This window comes from Protopterus annectens, chromosome 11.part0, assembly GCF_019279795.1.
Source record: "Protopterus annectens isolate FY-2018-M chromosome 11.part0, PAN1.0, whole genome shotgun sequence".
Lineage (NCBI taxonomy): Eukaryota > Metazoa > Chordata > Ceratodontiformes > Protopteridae > Protopterus > Protopterus annectens.
Genome location: NC_056745.1, coordinates 877,642,265 through 877,663,559, shown reverse-complemented (window position 1 = coordinate 877,663,559; position 21,295 = coordinate 877,642,265). Strand labels below are relative to the sequence as shown.

Below are 21,295 nucleotides of genomic sequence, written 5' to 3'. Positions count from 1 at the left end.
GGCTTTCGACACCATCCCCTACTCTGGAATTATAGATAAACTCACTAAACTAGGTATAAATCCCTATGTCACAAGATGGGTTGCCAACTGGCTCACTGACAGAACCCACACTGTGAAAGTAGCAGACTCCAAATCCAACTTCAGACCAGTGACAAGTGGAGTACCACAGGGTTCAGTTCTGGGTCCTCTCCTGTTTGGTATCTACTTTTCTGAAGTACAGGCCAACACAGAAGGTCTTGGGCTAACGAAGTTCGCAGATGACTGCAAACTAGGAGCCATAATCAAAACTCCAAAAGATGTGGACATCCTACAAAAGGGCCTCGCTGAGACAGATGCCTGGTGTCAAAGCCATGGCCTCAAGCTCAATGCCAAAAAGTGCATTGTCATCCCTTTTGGTAAAAACTCAGTACCCATGAACTACAACATAGCTGGTAGTCTACTTAACACCGAAAGTCTGATAAGAGACCTTGGGACACAGGTGGACAGTAGTCTCTCCTTTGATAATCACATCGCCACAGTAGTCAGGAAATCCTTCTATGTGGCACACCTAATCACAAAAGGTTTCTCATCCAGGAAAAAAAAAAGAGGTCATTGTTCCCCTCTACTTGTCACTCATTAGACCCATTATAGAGTACAATGCCCCTTTTGGTATGTACCTCACAAGACATCTACAACAACTGGAAAGGCCACAGAAATACCTCACATAAGAGGATTACCGGCCTCAAAGAGATGCCCTATGCAGACCGTCTCAAAAAACTGCAGCTTTACTCCGTTGCACATCGCCTACTCAGAGGCGATCTCTGCCTAACACACAAAGCTATGTCAAACCTAGAGCTTTTAGACATGCTTCACTTAAAGAAATCGCAATCCCTACGAGCTACACACTCTAGGGACCTAAACCTCATCACCACAATAAACAGAACATGCTGGAGGGATAGATTCCTGTCTCAGAGACTTCCCATACTCTGGAACAAACTACCTATCTATATCAAACAAAGCTCCTCATTAGCACTCAAGAAAAATCTTGATGATTGGATGAGAGATAGGAAATTCACCCCAGGGATCACTTCTGTGGCTCTGCTCGACAATGGCACAGGAAAATAATTTTCTTGGGTGGCGAAAGCCAGGGTACATCTGGCTAGGCTTATATAGGCCTTAGGGCCAATAGCCTAGTATCTACCTATGAACCTATGAAGTCTGCAGTAGCAGCTGGCTCAAAAGGAGATAGAGGAGTTTCTCCAATACAAGTTAAGATCCCAGGCAGGGGTTGGAGCTCTCCTGGGTGGTCTCAAGTTTTTGGCCCCTCTGAGGTACTGCTTGAGCAGAGGATGAGAGAAGAGGGGAGGTTCTGTGTTATAATGAGCTGAAATGGCTGAGGCGTGGATTTTAATGGAGGAAAAAGACAGGCATCTCAGTTAAGTATTGCAAAATCTGAGGTAAATTAGGAGCTGCTGTGCTCATCCCTTGAGACTGGTTCCAGGCACAGAATCTTTTCCATTTGTCAGCATAAGATTTTCTAGTACTAGGTCTCCTTGCCTCTAAGATGACATCCATCACAGGTTTGCTGAGGGATGAGAAAGGTGAATTTAAGTGATTAGCCAGGCTGCAAGGTTCAATGTTGGAAGCAGGGGGTGCAGAAATTGGTTCTCCTGCTGGGACAGCAGGGAAGGGGTCTGAGGCAGGTGCCATGGAGATAACTGCGACACACTGCGCAGGAGGAGGTACCAGTGGTGGCGCAGCCAGTCTGGAGCAATCAAGATCATCCTTGGTTTGGTTTTTCCAGCTGAAGGACAAAGCATCCACTTTCCAGGCTTGTTTGTGGAGAGTCCTTGTGCAAAACCTGTCCAACTGGTAGTTCTGGGGGGAGGCAAATAGATCTATGTCTGGGCTCCCCCATTCGCTTGTCAACATGTTGAAAATCCTTGGTTCCAGTTTCCACTCATGTGGGTCCATGAGGTTTCTGCTTAGTCCGTCTGCCAGTGTATTTAATTTTCCTAGCAGGAATTGAGCTTGTAGGTGCACTTGGTAGCTCAAGGCTGTGTTCCACAATGCCATGGCTAGTCTGCAGAGGGGGTAGGAATGTGTACCCCCCTGCTTATTTATGTACCACATAACCGTGGTGTTGTCTGTCTTTACCATTAGTTGTCCTGGAAGAATGTAGTCCTTGAAGGCTGTCAGAGCATTCTGAAAAGCTAACATTTCTTTTTGATTGCTATGTAGGTGCATTTGACTTGGGTTCCATTTGCCCTGAATGCACTTCTCTGCCAGGTGAGCCACCCATGCATAGTCTGATGTATCTGTTGTTAGAGTTTAGGCGGCAGGGAGTAGTGTGAACGGTAGTCTCTTGTTTTGGTGGCAGGCCTCTGCCCACCAGTGGAACTCTAGGCATAGGGAAGGTATGATAGGAATCATTGTTTCCAGGCTGTGAGAATGTTGACTCCATAGGCTTTTTAGATACCACTGTAGTTTCCTCATATGCAGTCTTGCATATGGAATTAGAAGAATGCATGAGGCCATGAACCGCAAGGCTTGCAGAATTTGTCTTGCAGATAGCAGGGTTTTTGTGGCCACTTGTTTGAAATAGGTTACCAAATGAATTTGCTTTTCTGGCGTAAGGTAAGCCATCTGGGAAGTTGTATTCAAGCTTGCTCCCAGGAATGTAATTTGTTGACAGGGTACCAGTTGTGATTTCTTTTCGTTTATGGTGTACTCCAAACAAGTCAGAACCCTTTTTACAAACGCCAGATGAAGTATGCCCTGGCTTTCTGCCTGAATTAGACAATCGTCCAGATATGGGTATATTTGAATACTACTTTGCCTGCAAAATGCAATAACTGGAGCCAGGCACTTTGTGAATACCCTGGGCGCAGTAAACAAGCCAAAGGGCAGTGCAGAGAACTGATAATGTGTGCAGCCTGCTTTGAAACTTAGATATCTTCTGCAAGATTCCCTGATTGGGATGTGCAGGCATGCTTCTTTTAAATCTAGTGTTGCCAACCAGGTGTCTTTGCCTAGCATAGGAAGTAATTGATGAAGAGTCAGCACCTTGAATTTTGGAATCTCCAGAAAGGTGTTTAGAGTAGACAGGTCCAGGATTGGACGCCATGATTTGTCTTTTCTGGATACCAGAAAAAGTCTGGAGTAGAAACCTTGTCCCTTTTCCTCTTCTGGTACCAGTTGAACAGCCTCCATGCTTAAGAGGAAAAGTACTTGTTTTTGAGTCTCTGCCCACTGATTTGGGGGCAGGTCTGGCCACCCATTTGGTGTTGGCAAAGTGTGGAAATGAAATCTGTATCCCTCGGATACTATATTTAAAACCCATTTGTCCTGGGTTATGAGTTCCCAGTTCTTTGCATGAAGAGCAACCTTTCCCCCCAAAGGGGCGGTCAAAAGATAAGTGCTTGGGAATTTTAAAAGGAAGTCATTGAGTCTGTTTACCATAGGGGGTGTCTTGTTATTCCCAGATTTGTCAGTGGAGGCCCCCCACTGCTTGTTTCTGAGAGTCCACTGGGACTGAAACCTGGGGTTTTTGATGTGTCTGGGTTTGGCTTGAGAGGACCTGGAAGGGACTGGAAAGGACTAATTCTTAGTAGGCCAGTGCCTACTAAATCTAGGAGGTCGCACTTGTAAATAATCTTTAACAGTTTGCATAGATTTAGCTTTACCTTCCATCTTTTTAAGAACTTCTTCAGCCTTGTTGCCAAACAGGCGGTCCTGATTTAAAGGAGCATTCAACAATTTTGCTTTAACATGATCAGGCAGAGATTGCTCCTTAAGCCAAGCATGCCTTCTATGCACAGACCCAGTAACAGCAGCCCTGCAAGAGGCCACTAAAGAATCAAAACCACATTGCAAAGTATGTTTTCCAACTTGTTCAGCAGAGTGCATTAAATCCTGTAAATCTGTATTTTCAGCAGTCAGGAATCAACATCATATTCTGTTTAAGCAGTCCAATAACATGTTGCTGATATTTTAACATATTAAATTGGCAGTTTAAAGCGCCGACTGCCAAGGTTGCAGAAGTATAAACCTTTTTACCCCATCTATCCAGCGCCCTGGAGTCTCTATCAGAAGGGGTAGGATTTTTAGCAGTAGAAGCCTTAATGCTCTTGGGCCCCTGAGTAATGGTCTCTGGATCTGCAACAGGATTTCTGAAAAGGAACTTGTGGGACTCGGGAACCTTGTAGTATCTGTCAGGTTTACTAGGAGCAGGAGGCAGGGAATCAGGGGCGATACTGGATTCCGAGAAAACATCAACAACAATGTCTAGTACAGGGGGTATAGCCAAAGGCCTATGCTGAGGTAGAGAAGGAAATCCCTAAGCCTCTTTTTTGAATCAGAAAATTCCTGGCTTTCCCAGTGAAAATGCTCCCTTAAAGTATGTAAAGTTTCCCCAAAAGAAAAATCCTCAGGAGGGGAGGCAGAGGGAATGGAATCCTCTGCATCAGAATCCTCATAAGTAGGTATGGACAAATCCAGGTCCATCAGTAGAGTCAGAAGAAACAGAATCCTGATCAGAATATTCATAATCAAGCTCAGCCCTAGGCTTCTTGGGGGGGGGGGGGTTGACTACCCTGATTAGAGTTATTAGATCTTCAGCCATTTTTATCATTTGTTTTTTAGGCATAGGGAGGGGCCTGGGTATCGTTTTTTTTTAGACATGGATTGAGATTTAGGCCTTAGTAATGAAGGTGTCGTTTTAATATGCAAGTCTGTGGGCCTGAATACACCCACAGAATCTGGTGCCTGCACAGCGGCTCCGGACCCATCCAAAGTAGAGAAAGCCGCGGGTTCCATAGTTGAAGTATCTCGCAACATACCGAACTCCAAATGGGTCTCAGTAGAGACCCGCGAATCAGAAGTAGCGGGTATCAGGGGCTGCGAAAGCACCTCTCTGAGTACAGGCAAACTGGCGACTGACTTAGGAGAAGCGTCGTCTGCAGTTTTTTACGTCAGCGGCCTGTTTCTGTCTTTATCTTTGCATTTTTTTTCGGAACCCCGGTAGTCGGATGGCTAACTGACGACATTCATTTCTGGATAATTAAACCGAGAACCAAAATATTTAGAGGCGAAAATATACAGACGACAGATAGTGCGCTGATTAAATAAAGCACAAAATCGACAGCAAGGTACGTCGTGGTCAGGGCCTAGGCAAGGAATACAGTACGAATTAAAATATTTATGAGGTACTTGCTTTCCACAAGTAATGCAATTATTAACTTTCACTGACATCGGTAAGGAGCAAGAAAACGTTTCCCCAATGGGGTACTTAGCTTTAAGTTGAAGAATTTGGTTCTTTAACTCGAAAATGAAAATTTCAGGAGTCGGCCGACCGGCACTTGCAAACTGCTTCTGCTTCGGGCACTGCACGGTAAGAAAGACTGATGTAATGGCATCGGCTGCATGTTTTATACCCCTGATAACCTGACGTCATGGAAGAAGGGGCAGCAACCGACGCAGGACCCAAGACTTTGTTAATCAAGCCGACTGAGGGCAACCTGCCAGCAGATTACCCAAATGTAATGACTGCAACAGTGAAACACAAAGAACATCCTTGTTGGCTAGACTTACTTAGGCCCTTGGGCCGACAGCCTAGTACCTACCTATGAAGGAAAACAATAATTACACTTTACTCCCAAGTATTCAGCCAGCAATAGGGGGTTTGACTAGTATGCGGTGTAACAGGTCTGCAATGGTAAGTGGGGTTTAACAGCCAGTGACCTGCTCTCATCATGGGGAGTGAGTGCTGGACCTTTCAGAGCAGCACTGCACCATGAGGGATATCAGGTGTTTGTTCTACCATACTTCTTAAATTACCCCAGCAGGCTGATGGTGGCAACTTACAATGTCAAGTACTGAAACATGAGTGAGTAAAGTACACAATGGACTGCCCAGTACTAGACTGAAGCCAGGAGGGAAAACAAATCGATATAAAAAATAATAATTTGCCAGCTCCAAGCAAAGAATCATTCCAAAGATGTGCGCCAAAAGGGCTCCGTACTAGGACTGCTTTTTTCAATATTCATAAATACTTTTAACAACTGGTTTGATACAAATACTTTGAAAGGTACAATTTATAAAGATGGCATCATATAGATAATTGGGCTTCCAAGCAACTCATTTTAATATCAAATTCGGAATGACTTTCTCTAGCTAATACAAAGGTGCAGCTCCAAAAAACAAAGTGCAAGAAAAAAAAAATCATACCTTTTGTGACTTTCCAAACACTGGGAAACAACCTTACAGTAAATTATACAAAAAAACCTAATACACAAACATTAACAAAAAGAAAAACATGAATGACTTGTTCACCAGCATGTGCTCATACTGCATTAAACATTACCCACAGCATTAAGTCAGACTCAAAATCTTGACATAAGCTAGAAGTCTCTACAAGTTCAAATTTATAAAAAAAAAATTACCACTTTTCTCTGTAAGCAAAGACACTAAACTAACACCCTGATATAGCACAATTGCACCCATTCCTCGTGTATATCTAACTTCTAAAAATTGCTTTTGTATCTCGTGAAGCATTAGTGGATAACTAGCGTCTGCTTGTAAGCAGCTGGAAGCATATGCGTTATACCAGTGAGAACCTCTCTTGCAAGTATCATGTACTCAACTCAGTGCATCAACTAAGAGATCTCAGTACTCTGCAGTCAGCGAAAAAAGATGGAGCAAAGCAAGTTCCATTACACAATATCATAAGAAATGCCGGTTTTAAATAATGTGACTATGTAACAGCAATATATAATTTTTCATGTGGAAAATGCAGGTTTGCCAACACATAAATGTTATATACTGCTTAAAGATATGCTGGGTACACAGCTAAAACAAGTAATTCACAGCAATCTGGAAAATTACTGGACTATTCTTTACTTATAGCTTACTCCAACTATATAACTGACACTGCCAAGAAATGACCGCACTTCTCATACAAGAAAACTTCTCTAAAGTTAAGAACATTCTCATTCCACAGAGTACTACTTTCCTAAATTTGCCTTTGACTTGCATTCAGTCTTGATCACCGGTCTATTTGCCATTTTAATGCTCTATCTTGTCTCACAAAATATCTCTAGTGAATGCAAGCTGGCTTCTCCACCTACCTCTGTGCAGCTCAAGGTATTCAGCAATCTTGAACACAACCTTTTTTAACTAGATCACTGAACACCAACCACTCCCAGTTAGCTCAAAATACCTTAAATCCCAAGCCAACAGGGTTGTTCTGCACACACAAACAACAACTGTCGAACACTGTGTAAGGGCTTTCTCCAATCATGCACATCTGACATGGAATCATCCCTCTAATAATGTAAGAAACAATATGCATCGCATTTTTTCACAAAGCTTATTGCATAAAGAATGCCAATGTAAATGTCCCTAAGCATAACACTGTGTACTCAGCCTGACAAGCAGATACAATCAGTGAACTATACATTTCTGGAGATTTCTGTACCAGCTCATTCCTATCTGTGCTTACTCACGTGCTGTGTGCACACACATACTTTACTGGTTTACAGAGGTACAGGCCACTGAAACAAAAAAATGATACCATGCATTTTATACATTATATATATATATATATATATATATATATATATATATATATATATATATATATATAATTCATAACTACACACACACGTGCATGTTTATGAGAGACCGTCTACAGAATTGTGTGCATTTGAATGTGCGATGTTTTATTGACAATGTGTGCATGTGTGTTTGACTGGCTAAATGAGAAGCAAGTATATATGTGAATGCAAGAACAGTATGAGCACATGCACATATCTTGATCCATACACATGCGTAGATGGATATATACACACACATCCATACACATGCATAGATGGATATACACACACACACACATATATATAAAAAGATATATATATATATATATATATATATAAAATGTGTGTGTGTGCGCGTTTGGACAGCTCAGTGGCGTAGCAGTTAGCGTGGTCAACTCACGTCAAGCGGTTCCCCAGACTGATTCTCGGCTTGGGGTTCCTTCTGTGCAGAGTCTGCATGTCCTCCCTGCATTCGTGTGGGTTTCCTCCCATGTTACAAAGACATGCGTCTGAAGTGTTTCTCCCCAGGCCTCTACAGAAAATTGGCTCGTTCCCAGTTGGACTTTAACAGTAAACAAATGTTAAATAAATATATATACACACACACACAATTATACATATATATATATATATATATATATATAAAATGTGTGTGTGTTTCTCCTTTTCTGTGCGATCCTGGAATTAACATATTTTAAGTTGTGGGGCTGTGGGGGCTTGCTTCTTGCAGTGGCTGACAGAATATGCTATTGATGACTAGAAGTCTATGATACTTCCATTTAAAATATCTTTTAAGAAGCTTACAAACTTGTACATACGCATATTCTGTGCCACAACTATATAAACATGCTTGGTCTACTTATGTATACATATGTGAACGTTTAGCATGGATTGTGCCTGAAAAAGGGTCAATGGACCAGCCTACTTACACAGTTAAATATACAAATAAAACAAGCTGGAACACAACATATCCAAGACTCCTTCTCCTACCTGTAGTATGAAAGACCCAGGTATGTACATTACACAGTACAAGTACACAAACAGACTTGACAAATGAAATATAAACACCTAAGAACATTCACAAGCATTTTTAAACTGTTCAAGCAACTTAAGAGTATTACTTATACATAAGAAATCTCGGCTTCTGTGCCATTCCAGCAAAGGCAGGTTACAGTTTTTTTTTCGGAAGGCCCTAAGGAGTTGGCTTTTTTTCTTATTTTATCTTAACTAGACTTTTCACATTTTTAATTATATAATTTTATTTGATGTACAAGACCAGTAAAAACAGTTACATAAAGAGTAGTAAACCTAGCCACTTTATTTTTTTTTGTATCACTAAAGGGATAAAGTAAACACTGACAGAGGGAGTAGAAGGCAGAATATCCTGCTGTACTTACATAACCGAAATGCAACTCTTCAGCTACGGAAAGCCAAGCTACTATGCTTACCCTTCAATCCAGCACATACCAGCAACATTACTAAACAGTCTTAGTAAAACAAGCAAGTTAGAGAAAAAGAAATAAGGTACAGCTATACATTAAACAAGGAAGATCACCTTCAGTTCATATATGCTGCTTTAGGATTTCTGAAGTGGATCTGCAACATTTCAGCCATGTACACTGTTCTGTAAATAGTAACCTTCAGTCATATGATATAAGTGACAAATGGTCAAAGAGGAGGGTTTCTTTGGAAGGTCAAAGTAAGCTAGTCATACAAGCTGTCTAGATTAAGCACATTCACATAAGTCCTCTGCTTATTTCTTCTGTACTTCTGAATCATAAGAAATGTGACTTGGTTCATTCACATGCTTCAGAATGCATCCCCCACCCCCGTATTAAAAATTATGTGCACTCAGCAGCGGACATTTCATTTGTTAAAATTAACACCCTTAACAGAAACAAGTGACCCCTGCGTAAACAAACTGATTCTGGAAGCTGATGTACTCCAGGCCAGCCCACTTCCAAATTTGTTGCCTCAAAATGTTCATGAGCTAGTTTCATGAATGAATCCATGAAGCAAAGAAAGGAGGGTTAAAAAAACAAAAAAAGAAAAAAAAAAGTCTGTCTTAATGTTAATCCTATAATGGAAACTTGCTAAACAGAGAGGAATCTTAGGTGATCCACTTGATGAAGATAATAACAACATAAGAGAGAAAGCAATGATTAACGCTAAGAAAAAAAGTGGTACATTTTTTATCTATAAAGACACAGCACAGCTGCTAGAATAATTAGAAAACAAACTAAGTAATTACATACCAGATGGCTTAAAATACACCGCAGATAAATACAAATGACAGTATGTTTAACAACACATCTTCGATGGCTGTACAAAATACTTGTTACAGTCAAATATGCTGCCTTTATACATATTAGAAAAAAAATACTGTGAATGGTACAAATGCCATGCTATTTGCAATAACAACTTTATTTTCTTATCTAAGAGGTTATGAATAGGGGCATGTTCGAAGTACCAGCAATAAAATCCAAGTAGTGATGCAAGCAGTAGAAGAACTGGTGGAGAAAGACAAGGAGAGGAAAATGAGGACCGTATGCTTGCATGTCTCTATGAGGAGGGATGGTCGTGCATGTAAGCCCAAAGTGCACATTTCATTCCAGAATCCTTGGCAGAGATGAAGGCCTCTGCAGCAAGGGGGCAGAGCCTCAAAGTTATGCCAGTCATGGAAATGGGTGACATTCTTCACAAATAGTCACTGCAGATCTCCCCTTGACTATCTTGGGAGGGCAAGTACAAGGGGAATGTAGTGCAGTAAAGAGAAAACCCCTGATCCCCTACTTGGATAATGGCATCATTACCTACATTCTATCCTCACCACAAGGGGAATGACATTGTCAAGTAAGGACACTGGGGGGAGGGGACATCAATAATAGAGAGGAACAACAGACAATTCACATCATAGGTTCATACTAGGCTATCTGCCCTGGGGCAATTATAAGCCTAGCCCGATTCTGTATGGCTTACGCCACCCCTTGATTTGAGTATACTGTGCCCTTTTTAAGGTTTAGTTTACTGTGCCTCTGTCCAATAGTGACACGGGAGTAATCCCTGGGACAAACCTATGATCCCCCATCCACCTATCGAGATTCTTCTAGAAGAGATTCAGTGAGGTGCTCTGCCTCACATGAACTGGAATTCTATTCCAGAGCGAAGGGAGCCTCTGGGTTATGAACCTGTCCCTCCAGAAAGTTCTATTTATTTCTGTGCTGAGGTTCAAGTCCCTCGAGCGTGTGGCTCTAAGGGATTTAGATTTACTGAGGTGGAGCATGTCCATTAATTCTGGATTTGACATAGCTTTGTATGTCAGGCATAGATCGCCTCGAAGTAGGCGGTATGCAACTGAGTAGAGCTGGAGTTTTTTTTAACAGAGCAGCATATGGCATCTGTTTGAGACCCTTGATCCTCTTGGTGAGATATACTTTTGGGGTCTTTCTAATTGCTGCAGGTGTCGGGTAAGGTACATCCCAAAAGGGGCATTGTATTTTATGATGGGCCTGATGAGGGATGAATAAAGGGGCACGATTACCTCTCTTGATCTAGATGTGAAACCCTTCATGATGAGGTGGGCTATGTAGAAGGTCTTTCTAACCACTTTGGCAATGTGGTTTTCAAAGGAGAGATTGCTATCAACTTGGGTCCCCAGGTCCCTAATAACTTTCTCTGTACTTAATGGGTTTCCGCCTATGTGGTAATTTGTGGGCACATTGTTTTTGCCAAAGGTTATGACTATACATTTTTTGGCATTTAGCTTTAAACCATGGCGCTGGCACCAGTTATCTGTCTCTGCGAGACCTTTTTGAAGGATGTTTGTGTCAGCTGGAGAGTTGATTATGGCACCCAGTTTGCAGTCGTCTGCGAACTTGGTGAGCCATAGTCCTCCCACGTTTGCCTGTACCTCGGAAAAGTATATACCGAACAAGAGTGGTCCCAGGACAGAACCCTGTGGGACGCCACTTGTGACCGGTTTCGAGTCTGACATGGCTCCAGCAACTCTCACTCTGTGGGTTCTGTCTTTGAGTCAGTTTGCGACCCATCTTGTGACATAGGGGTTTATATTTAAGCTGGATAGCTTATCTATGATGCCCGAGTGGGGTATTGTGTCAAATGCCTTTGCAAGGTCCAGATAGGCTGTGTGGACTACCTTCCCTTCATCTATGGCTTTGGTGACTGTTTTGAAGAAGTCAACCAGGTTCAAAAGGCAGGATCTGCCCTTGACAAAGCCGAACTGGGTAGGATCTAGTGTCTGTAGGTCCCCAATGTCTTTGCTTATGAGCTCCATGATGATCCTCTCCATAGTCTTGCAGACTAAGCTAGTCAGGCTTATGGGGCGATAGTTTCCAGGGTCCGTAGAGGCTCCACCTTTGTGGAGTGGGACCACTGTTGCTGTATGCCATTCTGTGGGCACATATCCTGTAGTGAGGCTGAGATTGTATAGCTGTTTTATTTGACGGATTAGTTCCTCTTGGAGTTCATGTAGGACGCAACCTGGGACGCCATCTGGTCCCATGGAAGCAGTGTTTTTTTTGCTTTGGAGAGGGCAGCCTTCACCTGAGCATCAGAGATGTTTGGGAGGCAGCCCTTTGCCGGGATAGATACTTGCTCTTTTGGGGGGTGGAGAAGTTTGCACTGAACCTGTCTGCCAGGATATTGGCGATGTCTGTGGGTTCAGTGTATTTTTGTCGCTTAGAATCAACTCAGAACAAGTCTGGGAGTTGCATCCCAGGTTTCTAACATAACTGAAAAAAGCCTTATGATTGTCTTTGGTGTCCTGTGCAATTTTTCTCTCAAAGCTGGCCTTGGAGGATTTTATGAGGGATCGTAATTTTTTGCTAGTACTGATCAGAGATGCCTTCCCTATTAGGGATTTTGCTCTATCATGTAGTATCTTCCTCCTTCTGTTGTACAGTTTATTTATGGCAGGGGTCCACCAGACTGGACGCCTGCCTTTGGATGATTGGGTCTTGGCTTTGTTTGGGATAGCATGATCCATGCATTCCTGGAGATGTCCGTAGAATGCATTTATATAGGATTCTGCAGTTTGGGCCGTAGTTTCCACTGGCCCTGGGGCCTTGAAGGATTCCACTTCTGTTTTGATAAGTGAGAAGTTCGCTTTTGAGAAGTTTTTCACTGCGGTTTTCTGGGCTGGGGGTGGGGTCGGGATGTGGACATCCAGTGAAATTAGTTTATGGTCTGATCTTACCAATGAGGGATATACTTCTGGTGTGGAGCATAGAGTCCCCATGTTGGTAATGATCAGGTCTAGTATGTTGTCCCCTCTTGTGGGAGTGGTGACTAGTTGTTCCATAGCATTTGAGTTTATAATTTCCAGGAACCTTTGGGCTAAGGTGCTGGGGCTTGAGTAGTGCTCCCAGTCAATGTTTGGGTAGTTGAAGTCGCCCAATATAATGGTGTTCGGAGAGATCTTCATCTTCAATGTTTTCAGGAAAGCCGAGTGGGATTCCTGACTTTGAGAGGGTGGTCTGTAGGATGCTATAAACTGAAAAGCAGTCTTGCCCATGGTTAGTTGCACATGAATGGTCTCCGATACTTCGTGCAATGCCACTAACCTGGAGGTGTGGATATCCTTGATAAATATGGAAACTCCCCCTCCTTTTGTGGTTCGGTCCAGGTTTTGGGACCGAAAAGCATGATATGAGGTATAGCCTGGTAGTGCTGGGGTGCTCTCTGGAGCCTTGAACCAGGTTTCTGTCACTGCACAGATATCGATGTTCTCCATACTGAGGAGAGCTTCGAGTGCGTGCATCTTGAGGTTAAGACTTCTGGCGTTTAGCAGCATTACCCTTAGTTTCTTGTTCCTTGTGCTGTCTATGGGGGTGGGTTTGACTTTTGAGCCTTGCCTAAAAAAGGCACTATGGGAGTGGCAAGAGCCTTTGCCAATACACATCAAGTTTGCTTACAAGAAAAACTCCTCTTCAATGGACTCGCTTAAAAAAGGTTCTAAAATATGGGCATAAACAAAACCAAGAAAGTAAAAGTAAAATTCACAGTGTGAATTAAATAAAAGACCTTACAGTGGCAGTCCCTATAAATCACAAGGAGAGAATTCTGCTCTACAGTAAAGGACAGCAAAAAAAGGGAGCACTGTTAAAAGAAGTTGTAGACAAAGCACCGAATGTGAAATAAGATTACTATCTACCTCACAAAATGTAAGGCTGTATGTGAGGTACTCACTGCAATTTAAAAACGTTCATATAAAAGGACCACTGTGGTAGTATAATTCTTCCATTACAGGTAAAAACACTGAAGTGTAAAAGCATCAATGACAAAAAGTACAGTTGTGTACACTTACCATAAATGTAGATGTTAGAGTGTATTCACTATTGCAGTCATCACATTTGGGTTATCTGCCTGCAGGTAGCCCTCAGCGGGCCTGAATACCAGAGTCTTGGATTCCTACGTTGGATGCGGTCTCTTCTTCCATGATGTCAGGTCGTCAGGGGTATAAAACATGCAGCCGACACCATTACATCAGTTTTTCTTGCCCCAGATGCCAGGTGCCCCCACAATGTGAATCAATTATATGTTATGGTACATCTCCATCAAAAAGCAAATACACCAGAAAGCTAAAATACACCAAAAAAGAAGGAAAGGTAGAGCCAAGAGAAGTCAGGGGGCTGGAGGGAGGGTAACCAGGACTGCAACAGTGAATACACTCGAACATCAACATTTATGGTAAGTGTACACAACTGTACTATGTTCTTCGTGTTTCACTGTTGCAGTCATCACATCTGGGTTGATTCCCAAAGCTAAGAAAGGGAGGAGGAAGCTAGGGAGCATTAGGGCCACCTATTACGCCCTGCAAGACTGCAGTGGCAAAACCAGCTCTGGATTTGGGAAAAATAGGCATGTGGTAATGCTTGGTGAAGGTATGAACAGAGCTCCAGGTAATAGCTTCTAGGCTGTCCCTGGTAGGGACTCCTCTGAGAAAGACTGTAGAGGTAGATGCAGCCCTGGTGGAATGTGATCTTATCCCCTGTGGGGTAGGTTTTCAATGGTGCTTATAGCAGAAATGAATGGAATGGGCTATCCATTTAGAAATTGTTTGCTTTGAAATGGCCTTCCCCTCTGCCCCTGCAGCAAAGCCAACTAGCAGCTATTCAGATTTTCTGAGAGGCTTAGTCCTGTCCAAATAAAATCCAAGTTGTCTGTGCAAGTCCAAAGAGTGCAGTATTCATTCTCCTTTGTTTTGTGGATTCGGGAAAAAGGTAGGCAAATGAATGGACTGATTTAGGGCCACACTAGACACCACCTTGTCCATAAAGGAAAGATTAGTCCTGAGGGAAACCCTGTCTGCATGGAAGATAATGAAGGGCTCCACTGCCATGAAGGCCTGCAACTCAGACACTCTTCTTGCTGAAGTCTTGGCTAGAAGGAAGGCCGTTTTCCAAGAAAGGAATTTCAACTCTGCAGTTGCAGCTGGCTCAAAAGGAGGGAGAGTAAGCTTTCCAATACAAAGTTAAGGTCTCAGGCTGGAGTAGGGGCTCTCCTGGGGGCGGGGGGTCTTAAATTTCTGGCCTCTCTGAGGAATTGCTTTAGCAGGGGGTGAGGGAAGAGGGGTGGTTCAGTATTATAATGTGCTGAAATGGCGGAGGCATACATTTTAATTGACGAGAAGGATAGGCCCTTGTGGAGCATTTCTGTTGAGTACTGAAGAATATGAGGTAAGCTGGGCACCGTTGTGCCCATCCCCTGAGTCTGGCTACAGGAACAGTATATTTTCCACTTTTCAGCACAGGATTTTCTAGTACTAGGCCTCCTTGCCTCCAGAATGAAATCTAGCACCTGCTTACTGAGGGATGCTATTGGAGAGCTCAAGGAATTAGCCAGGCTGCCAAATTCAGGGTTTGAAGCTGACGATGCAGAATCGGGCCCACCTCCTGGGACAGCAAGGAAGGGGTCTGAGGCAGGTGCCATGGTTCCAGCAGTGTCATACTGCGTAAGAGGGGGTACCAGTGCTGGCGTGGCCAGTCTGGTGCAATCAGTATTGTCCTTGGCTTGTCCTGTTTGATCTTTAGCAGAACCTTTGAGAGGAGAGGCAGAGGGGGAAAGGCATAAACAGAGAGGTTTTCCCAGGTAAAGGACAGGGCATCCACTTTCCAAGCTTGACTGTGGGAAGTCCTTGTGCAGAATTTGTCCAATTGGTAGTTCTGAGAGGAGGCAAACAGGTCCATCTCTGGAGTCCCCCATTTGTTCCCCAAGAGGTTGAATATTTTTGGTTCCAGTTTCCATTCGTGTGGGTCCATGAGATTTCTGCATAGGTCATCTGCCAGAGAATTTAGCTTGCCTGTCAGGAATTGAGCCTTTAAGTGCACTTGGTAGCTCAAGGCTGTGTTCCACACAGCCATGGCTAGTCTGCAGAGTGTAGAAGTGGGTTCCCCCTTGCTTATGTACCACATAACTGTGGTGTTGTCTGTCTTTACCAATAATTGTTTTGGAAGAATGTGATCTTTGAAGGCTGTCAGGGAATTCTGCACAGCTAACATTTCTTTTTGGATGATACGCAGGTGCATCTGTCTTGGCCTCCATTTGCCCTGAATGCACTGCCCTGCCAAGTGAGCCCCCCATGCATAGTCTGATGCATCTGTTGTTAGGGTTTGGGCGGCAGGGGGTACAGTGAAAGGGAGCCCCTTGTTGTGGTAGTAGGCCTCTGCCCACCAAATGAACTCTGTCTTTATACAAGGAATGATAGGAATCATTGATTCCAGGTCCTGAGAATGTTGACACCATAGGCATTTTAGATACCATTGTAGTTTTCTCATATGCAGTCTTGCATATGGAATTAGTACAATCCAAGAGGCCATGAACCCCAGGGCTTGCAGAATTTTCCTTGCAGATAGCTGTGTCTTTGTGGCCAGTAGTTTGAAGTAGGTTGTCAAATAAACTTGTTTCTCTGAAGTGAGGAAAGCCATCTGGGAATTTGTGTTCAAGCTTGCTCCCAGGAATACAATATGTTGGCAGGGTACTAGATGAGATTTCTTTTCGTTTATGGTGTACCCCCAGTGAGGTTAGAAGCGTCTTTATGAATGCCAGATGTTTTAATAGCAAGTCCTGGCTTTCTGCCTGAATCAGACAATCATCCAAGTATGGGTATAATTAAATATTTCTCTAACTGCAAAATGCAATGGCTGGAGCTAGACACTTTGTGAATACCCTGGGCACAGTAGATAAGCCAAAGGGAAGTGCAGAGAACTGATAGTGCATGGAGCCTGCCCTGAAGCATAGGTATTTCCTGCAAGATTAACTTACTGGAATGTGCAGGTAAGCTTTCTTTAAGTCTAAGGTTGCCAACCAGGCATCTTTGCCTAGCACAGGAAGCAGCTGTTGAAGTGTTAGCATTTTGAATTTTGGGATTACCAAAAAGGTGTTTAGAATAGAGAGGTCCAGGATAGAACGCCAGGAGCTGTCTTTTCTGGGCCCCAGGAAAAGTCTTGAATAAAAACCTTGTCCCCTTTCTTCTGCTGGGACAGGTTGAATAGCCCTGATACTTAGAAGAGAGAGAGAACCTGCTGTAGAGCCTTTGCCCACTGATTTGGGGGTAGGTCTGGCCAACCTTTTGGGGTTGGGTAAGGTGTGGAAGTGGAATCTGTATCCTTGGGAAACTATATTCAAAACCCATTTGTCCTGGGTAATGATTTCCCAGTTTTTTACATGCAGGGCGAGCTTTCCTTTAAAGGGAGCAGGCAGTTGAGCAGGGCTTGGATGGGTTAAGGTTAAATTATTGTACCATTTTTCCATAGGGGGTGTTTTACTACTCCCTGCTTTGGAAGTGGGAGCCCCACACTGCTTAGGCCTGTGGGTAGCCTGAGACTGTAACCTAGGTGGTCTGCTGTTCCTGGGTTTGGAGTGAGAAGGCCTGGAAGAGGTTGGAAAGGAACAATTCTTTAAAGGCTAATGCCTACTAAATCTAGGAGGCTGTACTTGCAGGAAATCTTTAGCAGTTAGCATAGATTTAGCTTTTTCCTCCATCTTTTTGAGGACTTCTGCTTTGTTGCCAAACAGGTGGTCTTGGTTTAAGGGAGCATCCAGTAATTTACCTTTAACAGGCAAGTTTTACTCCTTAAGCCAAGCATGCTTTCTAAGTACAGACCCAGTGACAGCAGCCCTGCAAGATGCTTCTAAAGAATCAAAACCACATTGCAAAGTATGTTTACCAACTTGTTCTACAAAATGCATTAAATCCTGTAATTCTTTGTTTTCAGCACAGTCAGGAATCAACATCATTTTCTGTTTAAGTAGTCCCATAATATGCTGCTGGTACTTTAACATAATGCAACTGGCAATTTAAAGCCCTAATGGCCAAAATATCAGAAGTATATACCTTCTTACCCCTTCTGTCCAAGGCTCTAGAATCTCTATCAGAAGGGGTAGGGTTTTTGGCAGCAGTAGCCTTAATGCCCTTAGATCCTTGGGAAATGGTCTCTGGATCCGCAGTAGGATTCTTGAAGAGGAACTTGTGAGAGTCAGGTACTCTGTAATACCGGTCAGGTTTTCTGGGAGCTGGAGGTAAAGTATCTGGGGAAAAGGCTATATTCCAAGAAAGCATCATCTACAATGTCCAGAACAGGAGGGATAGCTAAAGGCCTGTGTTGAGGGAGGAGTAAGAATTCCCTAATCCTCTTTTTGGAGTCAGAATAATCCTAGCTTTCCCAGCGGAAATGCTCCCTAAGTGTGTGCACGGTTTCACCAAAAGAAAAATCTTCTGGAGGGGAAGCAGAGGGAATGGAATCCTCTACATCAGAATCCTCATAGGTTAGATAAGGGCAAATCCTGGTAATCAGAAGAAACAGAAATATCAGATTCCTGATCACAAGAATCAGAAAGAAAATCAGTTCTAGGTCTCTTAGAGGGGGAAGGCTGGCATCCCCTAATTAAGGTGATAAGATCTTCAGCCATTTTAAACATTTGGTTTTTAGGCATATGGGCCTGAGCATGCAGTTTGGACATCAGTTTTCTAGGCGTGGGTCGAGTTTTAGGCCTGGATGAAGAAGATGGCGTTGGTTTAAAATGTAAGTCTGCAGGCCTGAATAAACCCTCACAAGCCGATGCCTGCACAGCGGCTCCGGACCCATCCAGGGTAGAGACATCCGCAGGTTCCATAGTCGAAGAAGTATCTCGTGGCATACTGGACTCCAAATAGGTCTCAGTAGAGGCCTGTGAATCTGAGGTAGCGGGTATTGGGCTGCAAAAGCGCCTCATTGAGTACCAACTGACTGGCGACTAGCTTAATGCAAGCGTTGACGGCAGTTTTGGACCTATGCGGTCTCTCTCTGTTTTTATCCTTACTTTTTTTCGAAATATCGGTAGTCGGATGGCTTACTGAAGCCATTTCTGGATAGTTATACAGAGTACCAAAATAATTTGCTGCAATTATAGCCCGATGACGAATAGTTGGGGGATTGAACAAGGCACAAAACCGACAGCAAGGGACGTCGTGGTCTGGGCCTAAGCAAGGAATGCAGTACAAATGAAAATCTTTATGAGGTATTTGCTTTCCACAGGTAAGACAATTGTTAACTTTTACTGACATCTGTTAACAGCAAGAAAAAGGATCCCCAACGGAGTACTTAACTTTTTTAAAGACTTCGGTTCTGAAACTGGAAAACGAAAATTTCAGGAGTCGGCGACCAGCACTTGCAAACTGCTTCTGTTTCGGGCACTATGCGGAAAGAAAGACTGATTTAATGGCGTCAGCTACATGTTATATACCCCCTGATGACCTGACGTCATGGAAGAAGAGACAGCATCCGATGCAGGAATCCAAGACTCTGGTATTCATGCCGGCTGAGTGCTACCTGCAGGCAGATAACCCAAATGTGATGGCTGCAACAGTGAAACACGAAGAACATCCATTGATACCCTCACTTCAAAAAACAAAAAAGAAAAAAGAAAATCAAACCCTTAATGAAAAAAGAAGTTATGTACTCACCATAACGTTCCATCTGAGTAGGTAACTTCATTTGTCAGCAACCTGTGGGTATCGGATCGACCTGGATCCGAGCCGGCAGCTTTCCAAGCTAAAGATCCGAGCTCCTCCCCCTTCCAGCCCTCAGATCGCGTTTGCCCATTATACAATTTCACCAAGACAAAACAACAACCTAAAAAACATCCTAACCTAGCGAATACCAACAGGCTGAATCATTGTAGGATTCAGATAATCAAAGGACCAGGTTAAGGGGAAGGAGGGGGGTTGGTTGCTGACAAATGAAGTTACCTACTCAGATGGAACGTTATGGTGTGTACATAAGTTCTTTATCTGAAGTAGTTAACTTCATTTGATCAGCAACCTGTGGGACAGAGTCCCCAGCTGCCAAACACTTGGGAGGTCCTTAAGGAAGGACATTCCGGAGCACTGCAGAGCCAAAAGCTGCCCTTCCTCTGGATATTAAATCCAATTTATAATGAGAGATAAAGGTATGAGAGGAAGCCCAAGTAGCCGCAGAACAAATGTCATCCAAGGGTACTCTTGACCAGAACGCAGCAGAAGTAGCCATAGAATGGGCAGAATGAGCATGAACCCATAAGGGCTCTGGCCGACCAGATATCTTGTATGTGAGCAAAATGCATTGAGAAATCCATCTGGCTAAAGTCCCCTTCGACACTGGCTTACCCAAGAAGGGCTTCACAAATGAAACAAAGAGCTGCTCTGACTTGCGAAAGGCAGCTGTTCTGTGCCGGTAAAAACACAATTGACTATGAACATCTAACAAATGAAGTTTGTATTCCCCTTTATTCTGGCAGTTAGGGAAGAAAACAGGTAGATTAATGGACTGATTGATATTCGCCTCAGAAGCCACTTTAGGTAAGAAGGAAGGTTTAATCCTGAGAGAGACTCTGTCCTTATGGAAAACAAGATATGGGGGGTTAGTACAAAGGGCCTGTAGCTCTGGCACCCTTCTAGCTGAGGTAAATAGCTATTAGGAAAGCAGTTTTCCAAGATAAGAATTTTAAATCAACAGAAGCAGCGGGCTCTAAGGGTGGTCCAGTTAGGGCCTGAAGGATCAAGGTTAGGTCCCATGGGAGAACAGCGTTCCTAGTAGGAGGTCTCAAAAGGAAGGTGCCTTTTAAGAAGGTCTTACAAATCTTAGTGGAAGCTAAAGGACTAAGATTGTCTCCAATGTGAAAATGGGAAATGGCAACCATTTGAACCTTTACAGTAGAAGAGCTGGCCCCTTGCTGAAAAATATGCGATAGGAAATCAAGCAATGCTGGAATGGGGACAGTGAAAGGATCTAAATTCCTATGCGAGGCACAAATGGAAAACAAGTTTCCATTTGCTGTTGTAAACCTTCCTGGTAGAAGGCTTATACGCCACTACCAGGATGGATCTAACTGCAAACGAGATACCGGGAGTCCTGGCAACTAATGGAACTGGATCAACCAAGCTGAGAGCTTGAGGTCATCCTGATTCGGAGTTTCCAATCCCGAAGGATGAGAAATCAGATCCGGGATGGGATCTAAGATCCAAAGAGGAGCTACAAGATGAGACCGTAGGTATGGAAACCAGGTTTGACGAGGCCAGAATGGGGCTACGAGGATAATCTTGTTCCTCAACCGACGAGCTTTCTGTAAAAATGTTGTCATTAACGGAAGAGGAGGATAAGCATAAAGAAGACCGGATGGCCAAGCATGGACTAGAGCGCATCTCTGGGGGTCCCCCCCCGGGGGGGGGGGGTTGGAGCGAAATA

At 43.5% G+C, this 21,295-nt stretch overlaps 1 protein-coding gene across 6 annotated transcripts in view; it reads right to left on the bottom strand.

Moving 5' to 3' along the window:
* The window catches only part of USP15 (ubiquitin specific peptidase 15), a 2,212,142-nt gene that overhangs the window by 1,814,732 nt on the left and 376,115 nt on the right, over positions 1-21,295 (bottom strand). The window contains exon 1 of one of the 6 annotated variants that reach the window (XM_044088288.1): positions 9,130-9,199. The exons of the other annotated variants lie outside the window; for them this stretch is intronic. The gene's annotated coding sequence lies outside the window, so the exon portion shown is untranslated. Of the gene's footprint in view, positions 1-9,129; positions 9,200-21,295 lie in introns of those variants that run through there. 6 annotated transcript variants of the gene reach the window in all.